This window comes from Mauremys reevesii, linkage group 18 (genome assembly GCF_016161935.1).
Source record: "Mauremys reevesii isolate NIE-2019 linkage group 18, ASM1616193v1, whole genome shotgun sequence".
Taxonomy (NCBI): domain Eukaryota; kingdom Metazoa; phylum Chordata; order Testudines; family Geoemydidae; genus Mauremys; species Mauremys reevesii.
Genome location: NC_052640.1, coordinates 8,870,827 through 8,897,080, shown reverse-complemented (window position 1 = coordinate 8,897,080; position 26,254 = coordinate 8,870,827). Strand labels below are relative to the sequence as shown.

The 26,254-nt window shown below is 46.0% G+C and overlaps 1 protein-coding gene across 12 annotated transcripts in view; it reads left to right on the top strand.

Annotated features, from left to right (window-relative positions):
* The window catches only part of NCOR2 (nuclear receptor corepressor 2), a 593,256-nt gene that overhangs the window by 277,765 nt on the left and 289,237 nt on the right, over positions 1 to 26,254 (top strand). The window contains exon 1 of one of the 12 annotated variants that reach the window (XM_039505023.1): positions 8,536 to 8,588. The exons of 10 other annotated variants lie outside the window; for them this stretch is intronic. The gene's annotated coding sequence lies outside the window, so the exon portion shown is untranslated. Of the gene's footprint in view, positions 1 to 8,535; positions 8,589 to 18,175; positions 18,283 to 26,254 lie in introns of those variants that run through there. One more of the 12 variants, XM_039505024.1, reaches the window with a different exon arrangement.

Sequence of the window (26,254 nt, the reverse complement as noted above, 5' to 3'; positions counted from 1 at the left end):
TTTTGCTAACTATATGCGCTGTTGTATGGTAATTGTCAGCAAGCCTAATCCTCATGTGTTCTTAATCCACAGGAGGGTAAACAATATTGTTAAGTGACCTCGATTGTGTGACATTTTCTTCTGAGTGACCTTTGGGCAAATCACTTCCCCTCTCTGTGAGTCAATTTCTCCATCAGTAAAACAAGTTTGAGATCTAGGGTTCAAAGACCAATGTAAGTGCGTGAACTGAGATTGTCTTGATGGTGGAAGAGAATGCTTTGCCATCTTGAAAACTCGCTTCTGCAGTTGAAGGAGAATATATATCTCTGGTTTTTAAATCGGGTTTCAGTCTATAGTGATACACAATGATTGTATTCTAAATCCTTGCTAATCTGCTGACGCTGTCAGATTCATCATCATTGTATAATGTACAGACGACCCCAGACTTACGCAAGCATTCCGTTCTGGAGCGCCTTGCGTAAGTCGAATTTTGTGCAAGTTGGGGACGTATACCCGACCAAAAAAACCAACCAAAAAAGTATGGAACTTTTTCCGTAAGTCGGGTTTGCGTAACCTGGGGAGCGTCTGTATAAAGATTTATTAGTTGCAGAGCTGTCATGTGGCCTGCACTTCTGTAGACTACAGTACGTTTACCTGTACGCTGTGCGGTATTATCAATTGAACTACTGTACTCCTGTGAGTCAAGTTACTGTCAGGTTAGTGTCTGCATGATTAGGCACTTTTGGCTATAGAGAGAAATGATGAAACTGACTATATCAGTTGCACAAAGTAAACTGACTGCAAAAGTTTTTATTTTGCTCACTTCCATCAGTTCTAATAGTGAGCATTATGGGTACACAATTTTCAGAGAGCAGTGTAACTTTTCCAGTTGACAGTGTCTCTTGAAATAATACTCAACTCCCATTACCAAAAAAGCACACAGGTGTGGTACACACAATAATTCAGTAATTTAATGATCTGTTCTGTTCTGTAACAGATATTACCACAGATACTGTTGGACTAAAGTGGAGTTAGATTTGTTACTTCAAGTTTTATTTCTGGGATTTATGCCAAGATGAACTGTACGTTCTGTTCTTTTGCTAGGATCTGCGTGTGTGTGTATATGTGACATACGCATAATATATGTTTGAAACTATAATAGATGTAATTGGAATGTGTATGTGTGGGCATGTAGAATATATATACACACAATATTTTATGTATATGCAATGTCTGGGCAAAATAAGTATGTGGATCACAGTTATTACTCACCACAGAGTTATGTTTGATGGCCTGCTCTCAGTTACCTGGATTGAAATTGCAGTTGCCAGTTGTAGTTTATGCAGGTAGCTGGCACACAGGAGTAACTATAAATTAGGGAAACTTAGAAATTCCTCCCATGCTTATGGGAGCCTCTTAAAAAACAAAAGGAAGAATATGAAAGCTGTTTGCACAGCAGCCCATGATTTCTGTAAGTCCCAGCTGGTGCCGTTTCAGTGTCTTCTTTTCAAGCTAGGGTACCCTTACTTCAAGCACTCATGAAGCTGCACAGGTGCTATATCAAAAGGCAGGGGTTTTTTTTTGGTTTTTTTTTTTTAAGTCTAGTAAAATGGCCTTTTCTCATAAATACAGGTTGTTTTTTTGGTGTGGAAAATGAGTGGTTGGCAATTCAACACCCCCTCACCCCCTGTTAGGATGAAGTCATTATCTCGTAAAGTTTATACTGTGGATTATGAGACACATTTGTTGCCTTCCTGCTTCTCTAGATGTATCTCGCAAGGGTTGCTGGCAATAAGTGGGAGACGGTGGAATGTTAGCAGGCTGTAAATGATATTGAAGCAACATTGCCAGTTGGAAGAGGGGCTTGGTTTGTTTGTCTGGGAAAATTGTGCAGAGCTCAGATTAGAGAGAGACAGGAGTGCTCTGATTCTGATTCCACTTACACCAGTGTAAATCAGCAGGGACTGAAGTCACATTGGTATGAAACTAGAATCAGGCCTAAAGAGTCTTAGGCACGGGTGGCAGGTGAGCCCCGCTTTCGGGGAAGCTAACCTGCTGGCACCGGCCCTTCTTCCTTCCAGCTCCCCTCCTCCCCCCTCAGAGGAGCCCCGGCCCGCATACCCCATCCTCCCTGAGCCGCCGGCTGGCCCAAGTCGCCCCAGGTGGTCCTGGCCGCTGGCGGGCCCGAGTTCCAGACTGCCAGCTGGAGCTGAGCCGCTGCTAGCTTGTAGCTTGAGGGGAGAGGGAGAGAGAGGTGGGACCTTGGGGTGGGACATGGGCCGGGCCACGAGCTGGGTTAGGGGAGGCTTATCCTGCCCTGGCCTTTGATGCTCTCTGCCCATGGTCTTAGGCCCTGATCCTGCAAACGTTTTAACACCTGCCTAACCATATGTACATGTGTATTATTCCCATAGACTTCCCAGGGACACCTCACGTGTGTAAGGTTAAGCACTTGCATGACTGTCTCCACAGGATGATGGCCTTAGTGAGCATGATTGGCAACAGCCGCTGCTCCCTCTTACTGTGCGCCCCGTCTCATTAATTCACTTTACCTCTGGAATTTCCTTGGTGCTATTAAAAACAACAGGCTTCTAGATTAGGTTGCCAGAGTTCACGACCTAACCCGGAATCTCTCCAAGACCTTTGTGTCGCTCATCAAGTGGCCGCACAGTGCTAGTCCAGAGCTGCTCACACGTTCTGTAGTTGCTGTTTCCACGCTTGTCACGTGCCCTGTGTGCCCAGTGCAAACTTGCTGGGTCTGTGACTTTTTGCTGTGTGTCATTTTTCTCTCTCTTCCTTGGTGAAAGATGGGAAAACGGTGCGCAGGCCACATGGTGGTGTTGGATTTGTCTCTTAAATCTGCGGTGCTTGTGACCATCCATTGCTCTGGAGGGTGAAGTTGTTGGCTCTTACGTGACCCTGCCTCACTAGGTATATATGCAAACTGATCAGCAAGGACTGTTTTAATCTAGGGTCTGCTAATTCATGAATAATTGTAACCTGGAGCTGGATATTTGGTGGTATTTGGCTGTAGGTTGGCTCTGGGGGGCTCTGGGTCACACAGTGGTGTAATGCTCTCTGTATCCAGGTACCAGACATCTGGTTAACAGACCTGCATGTGCGCACAGTTTTCATTGCGTGGCAGGATGAAATCAGCGATAAAGATGACCAGTTTATAGCTCAAGTCAGCCAAGGACATGTCTTCTCATAGTGTCCCAGTTAAGCCAGGGTTTGTCCTACTGACTCATAAACTGGAGGGTTGCAGACTCGCTGTCCCTCATTGTTCGAGAGAGGTCATAAAGAGGCTAGTTGTTTGCCTCCAGGGGTTATTATTTAACATCATTTAACTCTCTCCCCATCCCCTCACCTTGCATCAGGGAACACATAATTGGCTAGTAAATTCTGAACTGGAACCTGGAAAATCCAGCTTTCAGAACTCACTGCTTGCTGGGTTGAAATCAGCAGAGAGTCGGTGCTGGCATCTCAAAATCATGTGGCCATGGTTGTTTTTGTGTGGTGTAGGAGTTAAAATAATAATAATAATAAAGGAGGTGGAGATATTCTGAGGGTGGAGGAGAAAGGAGTTCATCATAATTTTTTAAACGCAGTTTCAGAAAGATTAAAGATGAACAGATTAAATAGTTGAGTTTGTGGGATTGAAGATTTCCATGCTTCGAAAGCGCGGCTGATACACTACAATTGAGCGGTTATGGCTGAATGGTCCAGTGGACGGGGCTGGCACTTCAGCCTGCGTTTAATCCTGGTTGTGCCATTGACCTGCTGTGTTGCTTTGGGCAAGTCACTTCACTTCTTTGCTGCCGTTGCTTCTCCACCTGCCTGTTGTCTGCCTTGCCTATTTAGGTTGTAAGATCTTCAGAGTAGGGACTACCCCATACTATGTATTTGTGCAGCGCCAAGCACAGTGGGTTCACGATCAGTTGAGATGTCTAGGTGCTACTGACATATAAATAACAAGTAAATATGTGGTAGAGATGTGCAAGAAACATCCTTGGGAAACCTCTTCACAATGAGCCGCTGCATTGTGATAAGAACTTAGGGTTTGCTTTACCAGTGCTTCCCACCAGTCCATGTAGCATGATATTTTGCAGGCAGCTGTTGGGGAGGCGGGGATCAGCTCGTGTCATTGAGCATCAAATGTGAACTCACTTTAAAAGCGAAATAACTGGTGGAACGGGGCTGAGATCTTGGGCATCAAATTTCAGTCCTGAAGGAGCTGGGCTAGGGAGGGATCATAAGCAGAGCGAAGTGTTGACAGGCCCTCTGCTGTGGTGCCCTGCAAGGAAGGTCAAGTACAGGAGAAGATGATCCATTTACTGATAGTGGATGCTTTGATAGTACAACTATTCTGCATTAAAAAGGAAAATAGTAACTAGCTGCTTAGATATAAATCTAGCTATGGATAGACCCCATGTGGAATACATTCTGCATTGCTGTAAGCCAGTGGTTCCCAAACTTGTTCCGCTGCTTGTGCAGGAAAGCCCCTGGCGGGCCAGACCGGTTTGTTTACCTGCCGCGTCCGCAGGTTCGGCTGATCGCGGCTCCCAGTGGCCGTGGTTCACTGCTCCAGGCCAATGGGGGCTAAGGGAAGTGGCGGTCAGTACGTCCTTCAGCCCGCACCACTTCCTACAGCTCCCATGGGCCTGGAGCAGTGAACCGCGGCCACTGGGAACCGCGATCAGCCGAACCTGCGGATGCGGCAGGTAAACAAACCGGCCCGGCTCACCGGGGCTTTCCCTGCACAAGCGGTGGAACGAGCTTGGGAACCACTGCTGTAAGCATATGTAGCTCCCACAGAAGTCAGTTGGCATCCTACATGCTCACAGTAGAGTAGACTTGCGCATTATGTGCTGTAGGTATATGTCGGAAGTGTTTCCATTATTCTTCCTAGTGCCATGGGCAGAAAAAATGAAAAGCACAGTTTGAAGGTTGGGGGGGGTGGGGCGGGCAAAAAAACCTTGTCAGTTTTCTGTTAGGCGCAGGTCGGTCTTTATGTGCTGGCCAGTCCATTTGAGTGGGTGTTTTAAAAAAATCTCATTAATAATGTCTGCTCACATCTTGCTGAACTCCAGTGAAATCTCCCATTCGTTTATTCTTCATCTTTATACTGCTCCTTAGTAGTCTTGTTGATTCCACTGTCGGCAGGCTAAACAATGGGCGATTGTATCATATCTCGCTTTTGCCTCTTTGAAGGAACAGAGGGATCAGGGAACCAGATCTGATAGTGGAACTGCTCCCCTGGGCCCTTTATAAAGAAATAAAAGGGCTCTCCTTCTCCTACTTGCTTCTCTTTGAGTACAAGTGCTTTACCCTCTCAGATTCCCTGCAGGCTCCTCATACTGCTAAAATTGAAACATCAAGATGTCTGAGGCAGCAGGAATTAGCATCAGTGTTTTGACACCTGGAGGTACAATTTCTATTAGCTTTTATATAAAAACAACACCAGTTTTGCCAATAGAGTTCTTGTTAAATAATGCATGAGGACCCCGCTCCTCACGGTAGGTATTCTTCTGTCACTTGCTCGAATTCTTGGATAATGACTTTGGTTTTGCGGTCTTTGAAAATAGACATGACTGAAGTGTTAGTTTGTCGTGTGTGTGTGTGTGTGTGTGTGTGTGTGTGTGTGTAAAATCCCAGGGGGAGAGGCAATTATCCTGTTTGTTAATAAAAATGGAGGGAGGGAAAAGCGATAACATTGGCCTTTTCCTCAGCGTTGTAAAGTTTTTTGAAGCAGTAGAATGAAAACGTCCCTTAATGGAGCTCATTGGCTAACTATATGACCTTGTAATACATGAGCTGGAGGATGGAGCTCAGTAGAGGCTATATGTAGGCATTTAACACTTAGAAGCTTAGGCCATCAAAAATGGCAAGTAATCAATCCCTTAAGACATTCCTAGGAACTCCATTTTTGCACGGATTATACACATAAGGAACGTGCCCTTTGTCCTGTTTTTGGGTGGTACGGAAACAAAATTGGCACAAGCACGTGGGTGTGTCTGTTAATAGTCAGACTCTGAAATACAGTTTTGCCATTTCTAACTTAACAGTCAGTGCTGTGTGCAAGAACCTTATTTTCCTTTTCACTAAGAGATGTGTTGATGACAGGGGAGTAAAGTCCCATTTTGGCATTTCTGTCATTTTAACTAAACAGGGAGATTACAGTAAATTGGATTAAGTGGAAAATCTTGCTCAGATGTCTGTGGCTTGAGCTGATTTATAGATAGTTGTCTTTTGAACGTCATTCTTTGGTGTTTAGGCATCTGCTTGATGGCTGCTTTAACATTATTATTGCAAATAGTCAGTATACAGAGCAGATGCTTGAGCAGATAGCAAGTTACCTGTTGTGATAGATTTAACTCCACTATGGAACACAGGGATGGCAGGACACTGTTCTTTTCACTTTCCCAACTATTTAATGCCAGCCTATACAATGGGTGCTTGTTTTTCATTTGAGTTCTGTTGTTAAACCAATGTTGTAATCATCTATTTGGACTTGCACTGTTGTTCTCCTTGACTTTGTTTTTCTAATTCTGTATTTATTCCATCCTGGAAAGAGTTTAAGGAAGCAAACTCTCACTACTCTCTTGGCAAACCACGTGTTGGCCATGGCTCCAACTACAGAAGGAAATTCTCACTAGTGTAGCTGCGTTAATGTGTATCATCACTAGGGCCCTACCAAATTCTTGGCCATGAAAATGCATCATGGACTGTGAAATCTGGCCTTCCCCCACGTGAAATCTGGCCTATACTATACAGATTTCACACAAGAGACCAGCATTTTTCAAATTGGGGGCCCTCACCCAAAAGGGAGTTGCAGGGGGTCGCAAGCTTATTTTAGGGGGAGTCATGGTATCGCCACCCTTACTGCTGCCTTCAGAGCTGGGTGGCTGGATAGCAGCAGCTGTTGGCTGGGCACCCAGCTCTGAAGGCAGCGCCCTGCCAGTAGCAGCATAGAAGTAAGGGTGGCAATACCATACCATGCCACCCTTACTTCTGCGCGGCTCTGCCTTCAGAGCTGGGCTCCTTCCCAGCAGCTGCTGCTCTCCAGCTGCCCTGTTTTGAAGGCAGCACCGGCAGCAGTCGCGCAGAAGTAAGGGTAGCAGCATCGCAACCCCCCCCTACAATAACCTTGCGACACCCACACAACTCCTTTTTGGGTCAGGACCTCTATAATTATAACACTGTGAAATTTCAGGTTTAAATAGCTGAAACCATGAAATTTACTATTTTTAAAATCCTATGACAGTGAAATTGATCAAAATGGACCATGAATTTGGCAGGGCCCTAGTGATTGCACTGAGCTGCACTGGTGCAGCATTAGTGGCTTGTGTTGGTAAAATGATCTCAACCTGATATAAGCAAATGAGATGAGTGTAGCGCTGTCCATCTGGTTTTTTGTGGATATTTATCCACACACATAAAGGGTACGTATTTTGGTGTAGTTAGGTACAGTCGTAACAGCTAGGAGAAAGCCAAGGAACTGCAAGGGGGTTTCTTGGGGAAGACCAGGCACTCGTTACCTTTTCTTGTTTAGAGACAGTTGTGTTATGGTCACTAACTTCTACTGTATTGTATCCATTGTGCATCACTTTCACGTGTCTCCAAACTTCACTAGTAATGGTATTGCAGGAAAAGTGTGTCTGGTGGTGAGAACAGCGCAAAGGAACTTCAAACAGGGTCCCAGCACCACCACTGATCTGTAGTGAAACCTTGACCAACACGCTACTCTAAGTCTCCTTTTTTCAGTCCTCTGCATCATGGGAATAATGTTAAGTGCTTTTGAGATTCTCAGGTGCTTGGTTGGTCGGTTGTTTATTTGTGTGTGTAGGTAGAGGCTGAAGCATGGCAGAGTTGGGAATCTTGTGTTCATCACATGGTCTGACTGTAGGCAGTGGCTTTGGTGTTACGTGAGTGATGCGATTTACAGCTTTCATTTAAAAAAAAAAATCGCATCCTAAAATAGTAGGAGTAAACATTGATGTCGTTGAACAAATGTGTTAATCTGATATGTGCCTGTCCCTGTTTACTGAGTAGAACTGGCCTCTGCTCCTGGGCAGATCACATCCTAATTTGTTTTAAGAAGACAGGCTGTTCAAACATCAAAGGCCCTACGCTGCTCTCGCCCACTGCTGTAAAGTCTTCAGAGTCTTCTATCCAGAGTAAAAATGTGTCACTTTCAAAAGCACATACTAGTTAGCCAGCATAAAGTTTATAAAAAATATTTGTCCTCAAGCCCTGCATTCATCTTTCCAAGGGTTGTTGTAACAATTTTCCCGTAAATTTGAGCTTGTGTGACCTTTTAAAAAAACTCTCTATGCTTCTGTCATCTTGACTATCAAAGAGCTGCTGATGCTATCTGGAAAGCTGCTGATGCTACGTGAAAACCCACCATCTTTGTGCCCTTTGGGTATCTGCTCCTGCTTATCAGCAAGCTGATACCACAGTCCTCTGTTTGCAATGTTGTAATCATTGCTGGTCCTCCCATTGTGATGTCATGGGCCAAGGATTATGATGTCATGTGTGGGCAATAATCTGCAGGATCAGATAGATTCTGAAGGACTAATGAAGCCATTTTTGTGCAAACACTGCTGGTAATTATAAGACTCTTACTATGTGTTTTTACATAAAGCCTTACACATGGGAGACTCTAGGTGTTACTGGAATATAAATGATAATGATGAAAGGGGATCCCATTGGAAGTGAGTGCCTTGAGCTCCAACTTCCAACTGAGAATCCTCTGGAGTTGTATCACTTCCGGTTCCTGTGAGCCAAACAGGGCTTGGGTTGCTATCCCATTTTGCCCCACTCTGTTTTCCATGCACAGTTTGGCACCCTTAAGATCAACTTTTTTCCATAAGCAGCTTGATCAAAGGGAGAGGCGAAAGAAATGTAAGGTCGCACATTCCAAAACACTCCTCATACATGTGTCGCCTACGATTTAGAAGGACGATTTAGGAACGTGTGCGTTTATACAGCGACAGTGTTGCTGGGCGAAATTATTAAAAAAAAACAAACAAACAAAAAACTCTTTTCTCAGTGATATGATTATTTGTGCAAGATCACACCACCGAGAGAAGATAAAATTGTAATCCATCTGAGCGATGGATCCTATCCTAAGTACGCTATGGTTACATAAAAGAGACAGTGACCTGAAATAATCTTTTTAAACCAGTGGAAGGATTTCTTTCCTCCTCTCCCTCAGATACAATGGCCTGGTTCAGACTTTTAAAAGGTTTAAACATGAAAGATTTTACGTAGAAAGCTGAGCACCTCTAGTAGTGAACCTTTAGATTGATGTGCCTAAAGGTACAGCTCCACTGGAAAGAAAAACCCGCGGCACTGACTCTCCGAGCCCAGGCCAGCTGACTCAGGCTGCGGGGCAAACACAGCAGTGTAGATGTGCCTCCTCAGGCTGGAACCCGGGCTCAGAGACCCTCCCCTCTGTGAGCCAGAGCCAATTGACCCTGGCTCGGAGACTCCGGGCTGCGAGTTTTTCTTTGCAGTGTAGACAAACCCCAACGTAAAGGAGGTGAGTTATTTTATTTTTATTTATTTTGACAGCATAGATTCTTTTTTTTTTCAGTCTAAACATTAAATGGCAGATTTCCTTTGCATCTTCTCTAGGGCCGCTGGTCTACAGGGCACGTTTAGCAACATTTGAAACATGTTGTTATTGGAAGCTGCATGGCAGAACAGCTGGCAAATAGATTTGAATTTTGGATCCAGATCCCCCAAAGGAGTATTTTTAGAGGCTGTGTGGTTGGGATACTTGACAAGTGGCCTGATCTATTGGAGGTTGGAGGTGGGAGGGGGGAAAGAGAGTCTGCGTTGCCTTCCTGGTGGTTAACGTTGTGTGTTTGGATGCCAGCTGAGCTGGCGCAGTTGTGGGTCGGAGAAGAAGGGCTGGTTCTCGTCACGGGCCTAAAACCCAGAAACATCTGTTGGAGTCATGACTCAGATCTGTCTTTTTGACTTAGCTCAATAGAGCAAAGACGGAACCTGTTGTTGATCCCGGTGTGTGTGCCATGCCTAGATCTGCCACTGTGGTTAATGGGTATTCCTCACTCAGCTTCATCCCCCCACCTCCCCTCCCTTCTAATCAGATAGCAACCCTAGATCGGGCCTCTGGTCTCTCCTGGCCAGGGGTGCGTTTGTTGCTCTTTGAAGAGAGAGGCTGTGTCAGGGGTTTAAACCAACTGCAAGATCCAGCAGAGAAGCGAGGTTGGTTTTCTCATCATAGCCTGCCTGTGCTTCGTAGCCACATCTGCTTCCCCAAGGCAGATGAGAGTGAAGCAAGTCCTGTGGTTCTGGAAACGGTTAACTGCAGAAGGTGGGACAACAGCACAATGGGAGCCTATCTGAGTAGGGGACGTGCTGCAAGACAGGAGACCTTGTCTTCCCCGGGGACACTCTGGGAGGGCTGCATGGAAAATAAATACAAATAAAATTTGTTGCAAAGTCTCACCCCCCTTCTGGCAGGATCTTCCATATCTCTATTTCCTTCTTCCTTCCTCCTGCTGTCCTGGAAAGAGAGGATGGACGCTGGTTTCATTGTAACCAGAGAGCAACAGAAGAAAGATATGTTAGAGCCCATTGACTTCACAGCCTGGGGGCAGTGCCAGTTTACCCCAGCTGAGGGTCCGGCACTCGATGATGTTTAGTCACAGATTTTGAACTATAGAACCAAACCTTTCCAAACAGCGACACTGACTGCTGCTCTGAGCCAGTCTGCCTTGACAGCGGTTGACTCTTATGCAGAATCATTGAAGTTTTCCTTATCTCCAAGCATTAGCCTTAAGTGGAAGTGCCCTCCTCCTCCCTCCAGAGGTTCAGCTGTCACCTTACTCTCTGCCCACCAAGAAATCACTGGCAGAATGTTCAGATCTGTAGTCTGCTTAGTAAGTGACTGGTATTTACCTGCCCAACTTCTCATCTGCTGTGGAGCGTTCTGCTCTCCGTGGCAAGCGGGCATTTCAAGTCAAAGGGTTACAGAGAGTCCATGGGAGGAAAGCAAGAGAAAAATATTTTTCTCTCTCTTTTTTTTTTTTTTTTTTTATATGGGTGACCTGAATTGGCTGAACCATGTGGTGATGGATTCTAACTGCGACAGACTCAGTAAATTGGAACTCTCAAGGGAAATTAGCCTGGAGCTTTTGACTTTATTAAATATTCTTCAGCACTGCCCCAATGGACCAGTCTTCTGCTCTGTGTGATGTATCATCTGTATCTGTATCTGTATTTGTAACTGCAGCGAGATAAAGTGGGAGTAGGCGTGATCTATATTTATATTAAGGTTCCATTCAGCAATACTTAAATGATTGATACATGTTATAAGCATGTTACAGGCATGAGTGGTATGTGTTATAGAATGGCTATAAATACCTCAGGAGAAGGTGAAATAAATTGTTATAACCTCCTAGAATCATGTCTCATAATGATTGTTCTTACCATTTACTAAAAATCTATTAGTGATTTATTAAGCCATTAGAAACCGTTTCTAAATAGAAACATAATATGTAGAGTGACCTGATGTGTGTTTTCTCCATTAGCATCTCTACTAGTAAAATAAATACACGGTAGACATAAATAGACCTGAAATGCATGGTAGGTTGGCAGGAATGTTATTTTACAGCTGAAGAGTGCTGGAGTTAATACTCTATCACAGATGATGCTGGATGTTTTCCCAGCAAGTGTGGGGAACAGCAGAGTGGAACGGGTCTCTGCTGTTCAAAGGGTTTCGTGTGATTTTATTAAAAGACCCAAATCTGATCAGATATTTACCTCCTCTGTCTGCTGTTTGCTGGGATTGAAACCATTTGCCTTGGTGTTACTGCTCTGTGAAATCTTATCATAACCTGATACAGAGATTGAGCACTTGATAAAATTAACCAGTTTGAGAATGCTGGTGGTTTGTTAATGTCCACAGGGTTAATTAGTGTAGAACAGGGGTTCTCAAACTTCATTTCACCGCAACCCCCTTCTGACAACAAAAATTACTACATGACCCCAGGAAGGGGGACCGAAGCCTGAGCTCACCTAAGCCCTGCTGCATTGGGTGGGGGAGAGAATCCTGACCCGTAGTTTGAGAACTGCTGTTGCAGAGAGGGCAGTGATCACAGTGAAAGCCCATTGAAGACAGTAGAAAGGCTCCCATTGCCAAGGTGTGGATCGGGCCCTCGGATACCCCAGTGATTTAGGATTGTAAATAGGACAGAATAGACTTACTAATGCAAGTTTGTATTCAGAGGTTCCCAGCAACCTGCAGGCCTGAGCTCTGGGAATGCTGCTGGTCTCTTATGAAGATCATCTCCGATGATGCCTGCCCGGCCGCAGTGCTGACTACGGGGATGTGAATCGCAGTGCGTGCCAAAGCGCTGGGCTGGAACTCCCCCGCATGGCCGCTGCTGGTGTGAACTCAAAAGGCACCTAGTTCGCGTTAGTCCTGTGTGACGAGGACTGTGCCCTACAAATTAAACTTAGGATCTGAAAATCAAGCTGCATTCTGGTATCACTCTAGTAATTGGCCTTGTGAGCAGTGTTTGCTAAAGCATTTTGCTGAATCAGAACATGGTACCAAAAAAAAAGAGGTGCTTGATTGGTTCTGTTGAAGATGCTCTAGAGGAAGTTGGATTGTGCGCTCTCACCTGTGGCTGCATTAATTCTGTAGTACTGAGAGTGATTAGAAACTAGCTTGTCAGTAAAGGGTCATGTGCCTGGAAGACAAGAAAGGCCAAATTCAGCTCTGGTGTAAGCAGGTGTGTGAATGGGTAGAGTCAGAATACTGTTCCCACGCACAATAAACTGTTGTCCAGAGTTTTCCCTCACTGAGCTTTGCTTGTATTAAACAAAGTACTACAGCCCGAAGGCAGGGCTGTGCCTCCAGATCTAGAAGGGATTTTCTCAGCCTGGTACCATGTCTCTTCTAGTTGGAGTTCCCTTCTTCAGAGTGCTGCTCACCCTTTTGTATCCCTGAGTTGGAGCTTGCTGTCAGGGTGAGTCAGCCGAATAGCTCTGCAGCGCCGTATGGGATTACAAAGGGTGGTGTAAGCCTACAGCTGGCGTCTGTTTAAAATCAGTCTAGTCAAACTGATGCATCCCACGTAGAAACTCTTACATTGATTTAGCTTCATTCAATAACTTGCTGGTGAAAGCTGTGTGTGTACACAAGGCTGAAAGCCTGACAAGAAGTGCAGCTTGCTTTGAATCAATAACGCCATGCTTGTTTACGTTCCGGGTAAACTTGGCTCACAGGAAGCAGATATGTTCAGTAAGGAAGTGCTGCTTTTTACACGCGAACTTTTAATCTGTCTCTAGCGGCATAGATTACAGCGAGTGATCCTGACTCAGTTCTGTGGTAGAATATACGATTAGGCGATTTGGCTTGATAAATCACTCGCTGTCTGAGAATTAATGGCTGGCTTTTCTTTGAGAGCTTGAGCACATAAGATTCAAAAATGTTATGATGAGGCTGATCAGCACATGCAGGGTTCATTGCTCGTGGGAGCGGTCTTGCACTATTGAAGGCTGATTTAAAAAAACAAAACAAAACCATACACTCTGCCTGCAAGATTTGTGTGTGTGTGTTGGGGGTGTGTGTGGGGAGGATGCTTTTGGGGACTGGTTGTGATGTAAATTTGCCCTGAAATGCTATCAAACAATTCCATGGTCACAGTTACTTGTATGTCCTTGTAAATCCACGTGAAATGATTTTTTTCACGTTCTGCGAGTGGGAGCACGTTGCGGCAAATGTGCCCCTTTTTAGGGTAAGGGGGAGGGGCTAAAATAGATCAGCTGTTTATCCCTTTATCACCTGTTTCTGGTACTGAGGCCAATGGCAATTAAATTGGGTGCTTCCTTCGTTCCTCGAGCTCTAAACCCCGTCAGAATCTGGAAACGCCGTGCGCCGTTGTCGCAGCTATGACCAGAGAGGATGTTGTAGTGCAGGGGTGGGCAAACTTTTTGGCCCGAGGGCCACATCTGGGTATGGAAATTGTCTGGCGGGCCATGAATGCTTAAGAAATTGGGGATTGGGGTGCAGGAGGGAGTGAGGGCTCTGGAGTGGTGCCAGAAATGAGGAGTTCAGGGTGTGGGAGGGGGCTCCGGACTGGGGCAGGAGGTTTGGCGGGGGGTGAGGGCTCCAGCTGGGTGTGTGGGCCCTGGGGTGGGGCTGGGGATGAGGGGTTGCGGTGCAGGAGGGTGCTCTGTGCTGGGACCAAGGGGCTCAGAGGGCTGGAGGGGGATCAGGGCAGGGGCGCAAGAGGGAATCAGTGGTGCAGGCTCTGCGTGGCACCTAACTCAAGCAGCTCCTGGAAGCAGCGGCCTGTCTCTCTCTCCCTCCCACCCCCTACACAGAGCTGTGGCCAGGCGGCTTTTTGTGCCACCCCGTCTGCAGGCGCCACCCCTGCAGCTCCCATTGGCTGCAGTTCCCAGCCAATGGGAGCTGCAGAGGTGGCGCTTGGGGCAGGGGCAGCGTGCGGAGCCCCTTGGCTGCCCCTACATGTAAGAGCCAGAGGGGGGGACATGCCAGTGCTTCCGGGAGCTGCGCAGAGCCGCAGCACGCATGGAGCAGGGCAAGCCCCGGACTCCACTCCCTGGTGGGAGCTCGAGGACCAGATTAAAATGTCTGAAGGGCCGGATGTGGCCCCTGGGCCGTAGTTCGCCCACCTCTGCTGTAGTGCCATGATGGAGTTTCGAGCAGCAGAGGGCCCAGCAGATTACGTGCTGTTACTTTCCCACAGCACAGCCGCACCTACCATTTGCTTTAGTGGCAGAGGGCTAACGGTCACTATGTTTCAGGTTGAGTATGTGTGTTGGGTGCATGGACACCGGCCTCTAGGAAGAATAACTCTGCCAAGGGTTAGAGGTGTGTAATATATCCTGCCTCTGTCCCAAGCCTGCGCTAATCCTCTTTGTTCACACAGGCCTTTTGGAGGGGCAGCTTTACGGGATTTATAAAGCTGCCTTTCCAGTAGCCCTATATGAATAAAGGAGATTAGTTGTCTTGCTTGGTAAAGGATTACCATACCCAGTGCATGGTTCTAGCAATTGCTTTAGGTAGTTGTGGGGGACCGGGGAGGGGAGAGTTTTTAGACACCTCTAGCAGCTCCGTTTGCCCATGTGGTGTCCGTTGTACAATAGCAGCAGCACTGATGCTAGGGACATACGAATCTTTTTGTTTCCTAGGAGGTCTGCTGCCTGAAAGGGAGCTGTATCAAAGGGTATGTTCTGAGTACAGTGCCTCGTGCGTCAGGTTCCGTTCTGTTCTAGGGGACTAAGAGAGATGTGTAATTAAGGTGGTAACATAGGTAGAGCTTTAATTATTTTTTTTTCCCCCGTGCTGTTACCCGGGTTTTAACTGAGGCTCAGAGAGGCTGAGGGTTTTAGTTCCCTGTGGTGTTGCCTGGAACCTTTTGGTAGAGTCAGGAATTGAATCTGGGTCTCTTCGGTGCCAGACTAGTGGACTAACTATTTGACTATCCTTCCTCTCCATTTCGCACTGCATCTACCCCCACCAGCAATGTGCCCAGGAGAGGGGTCCGTTCATTCCCTGCTGTTCCTTCTGAGATTTGCCAACAGGAGGGCATCTTAGTGCTGAGGATGGGGGAGGTTTGGGAATGTCAATTATATATCCACTGGGGAGTGTCTGGGGCTTCCACGTTTGTTTCAGGTGGGTCACAGAACAGCCGTCAGAGTGTGATGACTTTCGGACCCAGGTTACGTTTGAAATGAGTTGGAAGATCTGGAGTCTGATTGCAAGTCTCTTGCACTCTCCAATCCCCTAGGCAGACTCCATTCACTTCATTGTTCGGGCTGTGCACCCACGAGGCCTTGCGCATCTCAGAGACGTACAAACAAACAGACAAACAAATTCCCCCAGCTCCTCGCCATCTGTTATTTTTGCCCTCTTCAGAGAAGATCGGTGTTTGCAAGGCCAGATGGAGAGGAGCAGCCTCTAATGGGAAACTCGCTTCTCCTGGGGAGCTCAGAACACGGTGCTGAAGAGCCAGGAGAAATCAAGTCTCATGTCTGTAAAATACCCAAGAGGGAAATATACTTAGCTTGAAAAGTAGTCTCATGTGACAGCCTCTGAACCTTACTTATAGCAGGAATTGTTTGTTTGCTTTGTGTTGTTTTGTTTGATTGGCATTTGAGTCACTGTTTCAGAGACAATCCTGCCAATGGGTATTGGTTACAGTTCTGTGAACATGGACATGCCAGCTGAATCATAAACAAAATGAGTCTGCTTCTCCCCCACTGCCCATCATCTTGGCCTCCTGGCTGCCACAACGACTGGCTCTTCCTGACTCCCTGAGGAAGGGGCATCTGGAACCTGATCCGGAATGTGCTGCCAAAGGCACGCGGTCAGAGGATGCTGCAGTGAGATAGCAGAACAGAGCAGACCCTGTGCCCTAGGAACCAAGAAAGTTGGTTCTCCAGAGTTGTCTGCCTGTTGTGAAGCCATAGATTACACAGAGTTAAAGTGCTAAAGAGGAGGACATATTTCCCTGTGCTCCCCCTCACAGACAACCTTCCAAATGAAAATCTGAAACGAATGTTACAGCTCTTATGCGAAAACCCTACAGAACGTAACCGTAAAGGACATGCTTTTCTATTGGGTAGTTTTGGGGGGGTTGTTTGTTTGGACTATTCTGCAGAATTTAAGAGAAACCTACATCCACATTCTATAACTCCACAGAATGGCTAAGCAAAGGAAACCCACAGCAAGGAAACTGTTGTAGAGATATTTAGAACATACAGCCTGCCTGCTAAATTTTTTTGGATGTTCACTTTTTTTTTTACCAGGGACTCTAGGTCTGGTTAATGCAAACATATTTTAATTACCTTCTTAATTGGTGCAGGGAGATCCAGAACAAATCCCTCTGAAACTGATGAATTCTCCTATTTCTGTCTGCACAATGGGGTCCTGATCCATCCTAGTCAATACGCAATACAAATAATTATAATATCTTCCTGGCCGTTGGGATGTGAACTTTGGGGTTGCTGGCCAATTACTGCCAATCCTCGTAAGGGTTCCATATAGACTAAGAACCTTTGTGCCCCCATCTTATGCGAGTTAGAGTGGCTTCATGTGAGAGCCATGCCTGTGTCCCAGGGAAGGTTGCTAATTAATCCATGTGCTATGATCCAAGAGCTCTCACTGGTGTGACTGACTCACCTTCAGGGATTGGGGGATGACTCCTTGTTGCTCTGAGGAGTATAATTAAATCCCTTGTCTTCAAATGCTCCCTTTTTTATTGAGTTACTGTGTTCTAACAAGGGCAGGGCTCGGGAGGTGAACTCTTAGCCAAAGGGGGAATTCACTGTTCGCTCCTCATTGTGGGAAAAGAGCATTCATCCTAATTTGCTTCAGGGGTCTGCATTTCAAACCCACAGGTTTCTGTACTCTGGTGAAGATTCTTGATTGCTTTATCTGTAAAGTGCCTTCATATCCATCCCCTGTAAGGTTCTGTAGTCAATGGGGTCTCATCAACGGAGCATCGTAGAAGTCTGAGTTGAGCCATGGGCTATGCCTCCGACATTGTAGGATTGAACCCTGCACTGTGTTCCCAAGGGTTTTGCGTCCAGTCTATTTTCATTTAATTGAATGACTCAGGAGTTTCCCCCACTCCCAGACTCCCCTCACAGTCAGAGAGAGTTTTCCATGAGGCAGTTTTTCCTGACGGTTGTCCTTCATTTCCACCACGTGAGGAGAGAGGCGACCAATGAGTAATTTCATGAAATCTTGGACGAGAACATGCTCAATTCAGCCCTACTGTGAGCAGGCACAACATCACTGAAAGCGATGTATCAGGGCCTGCTTGACACCAGGGCTGAAGTGGGCTCATGAGTCACGGGAACCACTTGACACTGGTAGCTGGGACTTTGCTTTGTTTATTTAATAGTTTCTGCGTTGAGTGGTCTCGAAAGGTGCCAGACCGACAGCCCTGGAGATTAAAGGAGTGTTTATTCACAGAACAAGGCGAGCTGCCTTTGGGTGTGTCATCCATGACCTTGGGCACAATGAATCCACCTCTGTGCCTATTCCATCCTTGGCCTGGCTGGTTTTTGGGACAGGTGCCAGCTGTGGAGGTGGTTTCTGAAATGTGGACACTTGTTTGCTAAGAACAGGACTGAGACCTCTCTACCCCCAACTCATTTCTTCCAAGCCAGGCAACATCCCTGAGATGGTAACAGTCACGGTTGCTGAGTTGGAGTCAAGGGGATCACCATGACGTGGAAAACCTGATACCCCTTTGTCAGTCTCCTAAGCCATCTAGTTCCTTGGTAGGTGTGGAATTTGTAACTTAAAAACCTTGTCTTACCGCCTTTTTTTCCCCCCTTCCTCACTGATACTGCCACCCTCTCTTAGGCGTCACAGTCATGTCTCCACCCCATGCAAAATATCCAGTCTACTTAAAATGTTAGATCACAAAAGGTTCTCTGGTCCAAATCTGGTTTTCGTTATCACAGAGATGGCACCATCTGCCAGACTCGGAGACCCAGGGAGGCATTTCAAACCCACAGGTTTTTAAGAGCTTAGGGATGAATTTTCATTAGTGAAGCATCATATAGGGATTTGCCTTATAAACTCTTAATATGACAAGCTGTGTATGCACCCCAATAAGCTGCTATGAAAATGATCCTTTGTAAAAGTGAAAAGCTCTGTGGTCAAGATAAAACTCATCGATTGTAAATCAGAATAAAAGGATACCTTGCCTACTAGTGAGGCTGAAAGGACAAAAAGAAAAGAATCCCCTAACTTCTCACTGCTGTGCTAGTTGGTCACTGCTTTTGCACTGCCAAACACAAGTGTTCAACAATCATATCATACCCCCCAAAATCATGAGATTTTAATATATATTAATTTATATTGTATTTCCATTCTGATTTGTGAACCTTTTAGTGTTCTTGTTTTCAACTTTTCTCTGCAACCAGGAGAGCTGAAAGCTTTTTTTTTTTTTTTTTTTTTGTAATGAAAGCTGAAATTCTCTGAAAATAACATGGCCTCAGGAACTGAAATTTAAAGGAAAAAACCAAACAAAACCCCACTTTGCGAGAGTCAGCATCCCTGCCTCCCATTCAGTTTGGGCCGTGAAAGTAGGTCAGCCGGTATCGCTTTGTGGATTAATTTCACTTTCCTAGTTTAGTGATTCGGTTTCCGGCACTCTGTGTTTCCAATGGTTTTATGGTGAGTCTTACAATACTTAGTGTGTTTTTTTTTCCCCTAGAACCCTAGGTCCTGGGGTCATGTTATTTCATGAGAATCATGGCTTTTGGGGTTGTTTTTAAAGTAAGTTTTGAGCCCTAATGACTTCAGAGAAAAGCTTGAAAATGGATCCTGAGGGCACCCTAAGGGTTGTAAATAAAAGAATCCCAAATTTATTTTTAAAAAAAAAAAAAGCTCCTGATTTTTAAGCCTGCCCTATGCTTATGTGGGGAGGAAGGGGGCTATACTGAGCATGGCAGGGAGAGACTTAAATCCAGTTTCCCCACTTGTTTGCACTCAGATATTTAAACATCATGAAAGCTCATCTGCGTTGTGACCCTTCCCTTACAAAAAGAACACAAGGCCCTGATCCTGCAAAGTACCTTCTGCTCCCTCTGAAGTCAGTGGGAGTGGAGGCCTTGCCTGAGTGAAACTTTGCCATTTCCTTAAGGGTTGGAGAGGAACTTCCCTGTAAGGGCCTGAAATCCCTGAACACCTGATGATTGTTGGGAACTGAGGGCACCTAGCACCATGAAGAAACAGCTTGGTTAGTGAAAGCAGAAGCAGCCTGCCTGAGTGGGAACAGAAAGCAGTCAGCACGTCACCAGATCAGGCCCTGTTACCTCAGGAGGCCCTGGTGAAAGAGCATGGGATAAATATCTAAACAGAAGCTCTGGGGCTTTCCCTTGTGAAACATCAACACACGTCATCCATCGAAGAACCAACGCGCTGAGATTTGCACAGGCCCTAGACACCAGAAGGCTTCAGTGCTAGACTGAGGTTGCAGGTGCTATGCACATGTAGCAGGCTGTTCCTTTGCTTTAAAAGGGTGTAGAGGAGGAGGAGGGAATACATTTATAGCCCTCAAAAATCCAAACTCTGCCAGCCGCCCGCAAGGCTGTTACGCATTATGCACTGGTGCTGAAGTGCACAAAAGCCTTTCGGTGCCTCGAGGGAGACTTTAATTTCTGTCTAGGAGCTATTACTTATCTAAATGAGGAAGGCAGAACATACACAATGGCTCCTGCAGCTCAGACCTGTCTCTCCAACCGATCTGCTCTGAGCTAATGAGCAGTAACTTTCAACAGTCCCCATCAGTGAGCTGTTAACTCCTTGTGAGAGAGACTTTCAGAGGAGGAGGAATGAAAGGAACAGAAACATACAAGTCAAACAAAACATCAAAGCCCTGTTATTAACCAGGACTAAAAATTCACTTCACCTACTAAATAGGAATCTTGTAGAAATAACACTCAGATTGTTAGAAGAAAGAACTGTTGGGCTTGAAATGCTTAGGTTCTCAATTTAACAACATGGTTTTATGAGCATGCTGATTTCTTGGGTTCCTCAGTGCAGTGCTTCTCAAAATGGTGGTCCGCAGACCGGTGCCGGTCCGCGAGCCATCGGCTGCCGGTCTGTGGCGAGTTTCCTCATAAGAGCGTCGAATAGGAAAACAATATGGCACCGGTCCCTGGCACATTGGGGGAAAAAGGTTGCCGGTCCCCCACATCAGATACACTAAGGCAGTGCTTCTCAAGCTATCAGGTCATTTCATTTATTTGCACATTTTTAGTTTCTGCTCTTCTAGGTAAATTTTTTTCCAATTGCCATCTGATAGGAGGCATTAAGTTGCATAGTTGGTTACAGTAGTTTAGCTTTTATGTTAGGAGTCTGTGCTCTTCAGAAATCCTTCTGTAAAGTCTTATTCCTAGATCAGAAGAGAATCGTGAAGCAAAAAGCATAATTTATAACACGAAGCAGACTTGTATTCTTTGAAATGGGGAATCCACAAAAGAAGCTGTTTAGTGATACAATCTGACTCAAAGAATTCATCTTAGGAAATCCGGAAATGTATTTTGCTGCTTTACTCAGGATGTAATAGTCAAAAATGCTGCTCATGATCTGAGTAATTTGTTCACCAAAAGAATCTTAACTAGATGAATCCCTTGGCTTCCACGACATGCCCAAGACATCAGAAACCCGTGTTCATCAGTGATATAAATTCAAGTGTTTTGCAAATCAAATGTGCGCACTGAGTGTTGAATATGGGCATTGAGTTGGAGAGTGGGCTGGAGATGAAAGGAAAAATGGTGTTGTAGGAACAGATACAATATTATAATAGTAATAATTATGCCTGGCTCTTATTATCCAGCACTTTTCATCAGTAGATCTCAAAGTAACTTACAATGGAGCCAGTGAAAGCCAGTTTCTTCCTAAGAGAAGGAAACATAATTTCAAAGTACACCGCAGAAATGGTAATTGGAAAGCTAAGATCTGATCCAAAAATCATTGACTTAGACACTGGTTTGGAAGGAACTCATTTTCTTTTAACAAGAAAATTTGTTACAACACTTGGTGTAGAAGCTGTAAATCAGGTTCAAGGGAAGAACATGTAACTTTTTTTTTAATTTGGGGAATAGTACATTAATTTAATAAGCAAACCTCCGGAGTTGGGTGTGGTACTGGCACATCTATTTATCCCGATTGCTTTCCAGCAAAGTAAAGATAATAAAGATGATCAGTAACTCTGGGTTCTAAAGAAAGGCAACGGACTATTGGGCAACACTAGGGTTTTTTCCTCTACCTGTGGGTTAAGTTATCGCTTTTGCAACGTGGATCTAGAGGGCAGTCTTTCCCCAAATGGCCCTGTGGCTTCCTCAGGCTGTTTGGTCTTTTCTGTCTGAGTGAAATTCACCTCTGGGCAGAGTCTTCAGTCGGTTTTATGCACCGTTTAACACCTCAAAATAGGACCTAAGTGGGACTTAAAGTACTACATCGTCTGCATGCAGCCCTCTGCGTGAAGGGAATTTCACCCACCGCGAGTGGCTTTATAAATCATAGTGATATTAGTCCCCATTTGATATTAAAAATCAAGTGTTTGCCCTGGACGCAAGCGTGGTTTTGCAATGCTGACTGAAAGCAGCAGCCGTGTATCATTTTTAGTTTGTTTAAATGACAGAATTGGAGGATACGGGATTGCATTCAGTAGTGAGGTGCTCTGTTTTGAGGCCCGTAACAAGAGAAATGTCCTCCATGTGTACATCCCCGTTCTTGTTTTTCTGCAGCATTCTCATCTCTTTCTCCCCCCCCCCACCCCCGCCTGCCCCTTTGAGCTGGAGCTGGCTGAAACTTTCCAGGTGTCGAGTTTTCAACATCCCAAACTGAGTTTTCAGTAGAAAAAACAAACGTTTTTCAACAAAAGTGTTCAGGTTTTTCATCTACGTCTGTGCTTTCTCGAGCCACTTCACTGACTGTGTCTACCCTGCCTTGACCTGGTCTGCTTTCTACCATCTCCATCTAATCCATTCTTTGGTACTGGATTATTGTCCTTGGCCATCTTCCCACCCCCACCCTACTTCCCTTCCCATCCCAGCAGCCATGCCTTTTCTCGTTCTCTCCATGCATTTCCATTCCTCTCTGCAGAGCATCCTCAACAGAGACCTCATATTGGTCTATTTGGCTTTCTTTTTCCAGCCTGCTCTTAAAATAACTCCTTTGTTCCGTGAGTGGCTTGTGCATTGATCCTGCACCCCCTTTCTTCTGTTGGCTCTTTCCCCCACTTTGCATCTTCAGTTATCTGTAGCATCCCTATTGGTGTGTTTTCTGTTTCCAGTCGGTTTAAAAGCGTTTCAGTGAGTTTGCCAGGCCACAAGCATCCTGGCACGACAACAGAAGTAACATCATTACATAATCAAGGGTGGGCTCTGCCATAAACTCGCTGCTGATGGGTTTTTTCTACTCTAAAGGCCTGTGTGTAATCTGTGTGCTATTCCCATTAGTAATGAGCATCTCTATTAAAAAGCCTTTAATTTTAATTGAATGGAAAAACTCCAAAAACAAACCGCTTGAATTTTCCTGCTCTAATTAATATTGTTGAATTTTAAAAGCTGAGGCTCTTGTTAGCTGTAATAAATGAGACTGGTGTGCCCGAAGTTGGCATCGGTTCTGGGACCTGTCTCGGGAACAAAGGCGTCTTCCATTGACTCGCCTCGGTTTGGCTTGCTAGCCTTGCACTGCTGCAGGGAAGCGAGAGCAGAAGACACTCCCAGTCAGAAAACAGAGGAACAGTGTGGTGTGGTGATTCAGTGATTTTAAAAGGAGCCGTAGTGCCTGTTTTATGGGATTTTGGGCACCTCCTTTACAATCTCAGCCTTCTTGGCTGGTTTTGTAGGTTGCAGCTAGCACCTTCAGGGAAACTTAAAGAAAACAGAGGCATTCACTTTTGCGGAAGGGTCATGCAGTTAAGCTGGGTGCCAGGCATTTCCTTCAAGAGCCCTGTGTGGAGGCATTTCTCTCCCTGTAAAAAGAACAGGAGTACTTGTGGCACCTTAGAGACTAACAAATTTATTTCAGCATAAGCTTTCATGAGCTACAGCTCACTTCTTCGGATGCATAGAATGGAACACACACTCCCTTCTCTCTACCCACAAGAGCTCTTTTGTTATGGAAAGGTGGGTTTGGATTAGCATTGTTTTTTGGTGGAAGGATTGAGATGCACAGCGGCCACTGCAGGTGCTCTCCTTTGCCAAGATCTGTGTCGTATCACAGCTAAAAATAGAGCATGTGTGATACTGGTATTTTGAAATATAACACAGTGGAGTGGATTTGGCAGGACTTGAGAGCATCTGACACTGTCCTGTAAGGTGGAGATGTGAGGACATGTTCTACTTCACAAATGTTGGAGGAGGTAATCCAAGGACAAAGCTAAGCATCAGTCCCATGCCCAGACTGGGGCCGTGTCTACACTACAAAGTTAAGTCGACATCAAGCTCCGATCTAAGCAAGTTGATCTTGCGTGTTCACACTACACTCATTGTGTCGGCGGAGTGCATCCTCACCAGCAGGGCTTGCATCGGTGCACGGAGCTCTGCACTGTGGGTAGCTATCCCACAATGCACATAGCTGAGTGGAATTTTGGGTTGGGCTTGCAATGCCTTATGGGACCAAAACATTGACGTGGGTGGTTGTGGGAACATGACGTTCGCCTTCCATGATACTTACTTCCCTCCCTCCCTGAAATCAACGGCAAACAAACCAAGCCTTTTTTCATAAGCCTGGGTTACCTGTGCGGACGCCATAGTACGATAAGCATGGACCCTGCTCCAGCTGTACACTGTTGTTGTGAGCATTACAAACACCTCGCACCTTATCCTGCAGTATTTACACAGCCGGAACAGGAGCCACCGCACGGAACAGGAGCCACCGCACTGAACAATGTGACGCCACGCAAGCGGCCCTGCTGGAAGACATAGAGCGGAGCAATTTGCAAAGTTGCTGGTGGCAGTCGCGCGTCACCTTGACACGGTTGAGTGCCGTTTCTGGGCCTGGGACACAAGCATTGACTGGTGGGACCGCATCGTCATCCCATAGCTGCATAACAAGCAGTGGCTGCAGAATTTTTGAATGCGTAAGGACATGTTCCAGGAACTGTGTGAAGAGCTTTCCCCAGCCCTGAAGTGCAGCAATATTAAAATGAGAGCTGCTCTGACAGTGGAGAAGTCAGTGGCGATAGCTCTATGGAAGCTTGCAACTGTAGACTGCTACTGGTCAGGGAGGCATCAGTTTGGAGTCAGTAAATCTACCATGGGATCTGTTGTGATCCAAGTTTTCAGGGCCATCAACAGACTTCTGCTAAGAAGGGTAGTGACTCTGGGCAAGGTGCAGGACATAGTGGATGGTTTTGTCTCGATGGGGTTCCCTAACTGCGGTGCGGTGATAGGGATATGCATTCAGTCTATTTTGGCACCAGACCACCTTGCCAAGAGTACATAAAGCAAAAGGGGTACTTCTCAATGGTGTTGCAAGCACTGGTGGATCACGGGCTGTTTCACTGACATCAACGTGGGATGGTCAGGAAAAGTGCATGACCTGTGCATCTTTAGGAACACAGGTCTGTTCAGAAAGCTGCAGGCAGGGACTATCTTTCCAGACTGCAGAATAACCATTGGTGATGTTGAAATGCCCATCGCAATCCTGGTAGACCCAGCCTACCTCTTGCTCCCATGGCTCATGAAGCCGTACACAGGCAGCCTGGACAGTAATAAGGACCAGTTCAACCATAGGCTGAGCCAGTGCAGAATGGTGGGGGAAGTGTGCCTTTGGATGTTTGCTTACTCAGTGAAAGCAATAGCCCCATTGTTATTGCTGCCTGCTGTGCGCTCCATAATATCTGTGAAACAAAGGGCTAAAAGTTTGTCCTGGGCTGAGGGGGTTGAGGCACATTGCCTGGTGGCCAATTTTGAGCAGCCAGACACCAGGGCAATAAGAGAAGCGCATTGAGGGGCTCTGCGTCTCCGTGAGGCTTTGAAAGCCAGTTTCAACAATGAGCCAGAGTAATGTGACACTTACCTCTGTTGTTCCTTACCAAAGTGTCTCCTCCATGTGTTGAATTAATAGTCTTTTTTTCCTCTTCAATGAAGTTTTATTATGCACACCAACAGAGAGACAGCAAAGAAAAGTAAGATAACTTGGGGCAAAAGGGCTGGTAACACGGGGCGCGGTGTGCTGCAATGATGCCAGCAGAGTTAATACTGGAGTGGCGCGGGAAAGTGTCCAACCAGGGTGGACAAAATAAGGCAGCCCTTCCCAGAAACCTTCTGCAAAGGACTGCAGGGTACCTCCATGAAAGCTTTCTAGAGATCTCCATGGAGGATTCCTGGGCCATCCCCATGCACAAACAGTCTTTTTTGGAGAGCACTCTCTGTGTAGCTGGAGAGGCCACTGATACCCATTACACCTACTTTTTTGTCCAGATTAAACATAAAATATGATAGCATGTAACCCCTGTAGTTGGATTGGAAATGTGTACTCACCAGAGGTGCCTTCCCGGCATCATGCTCTGCTGCCAACTGGTCCTGTGAAGGGATGGGCTCCAGGGTTGGAAACAGTTCATGGCTGTCGGGGAGAATGGATCCTCCGCTTGCCTGCTACATCACCACCTCCTCCTCCTCCTCGTCAACAGTGTCGTCCTTGTTGCTCAAGGTCGCCGGGGCTCCTTGGAGGTATCCACACAGCGTTTTGGGGTCGTGGTGGCGTTGCCGCCGAGAATCGCAT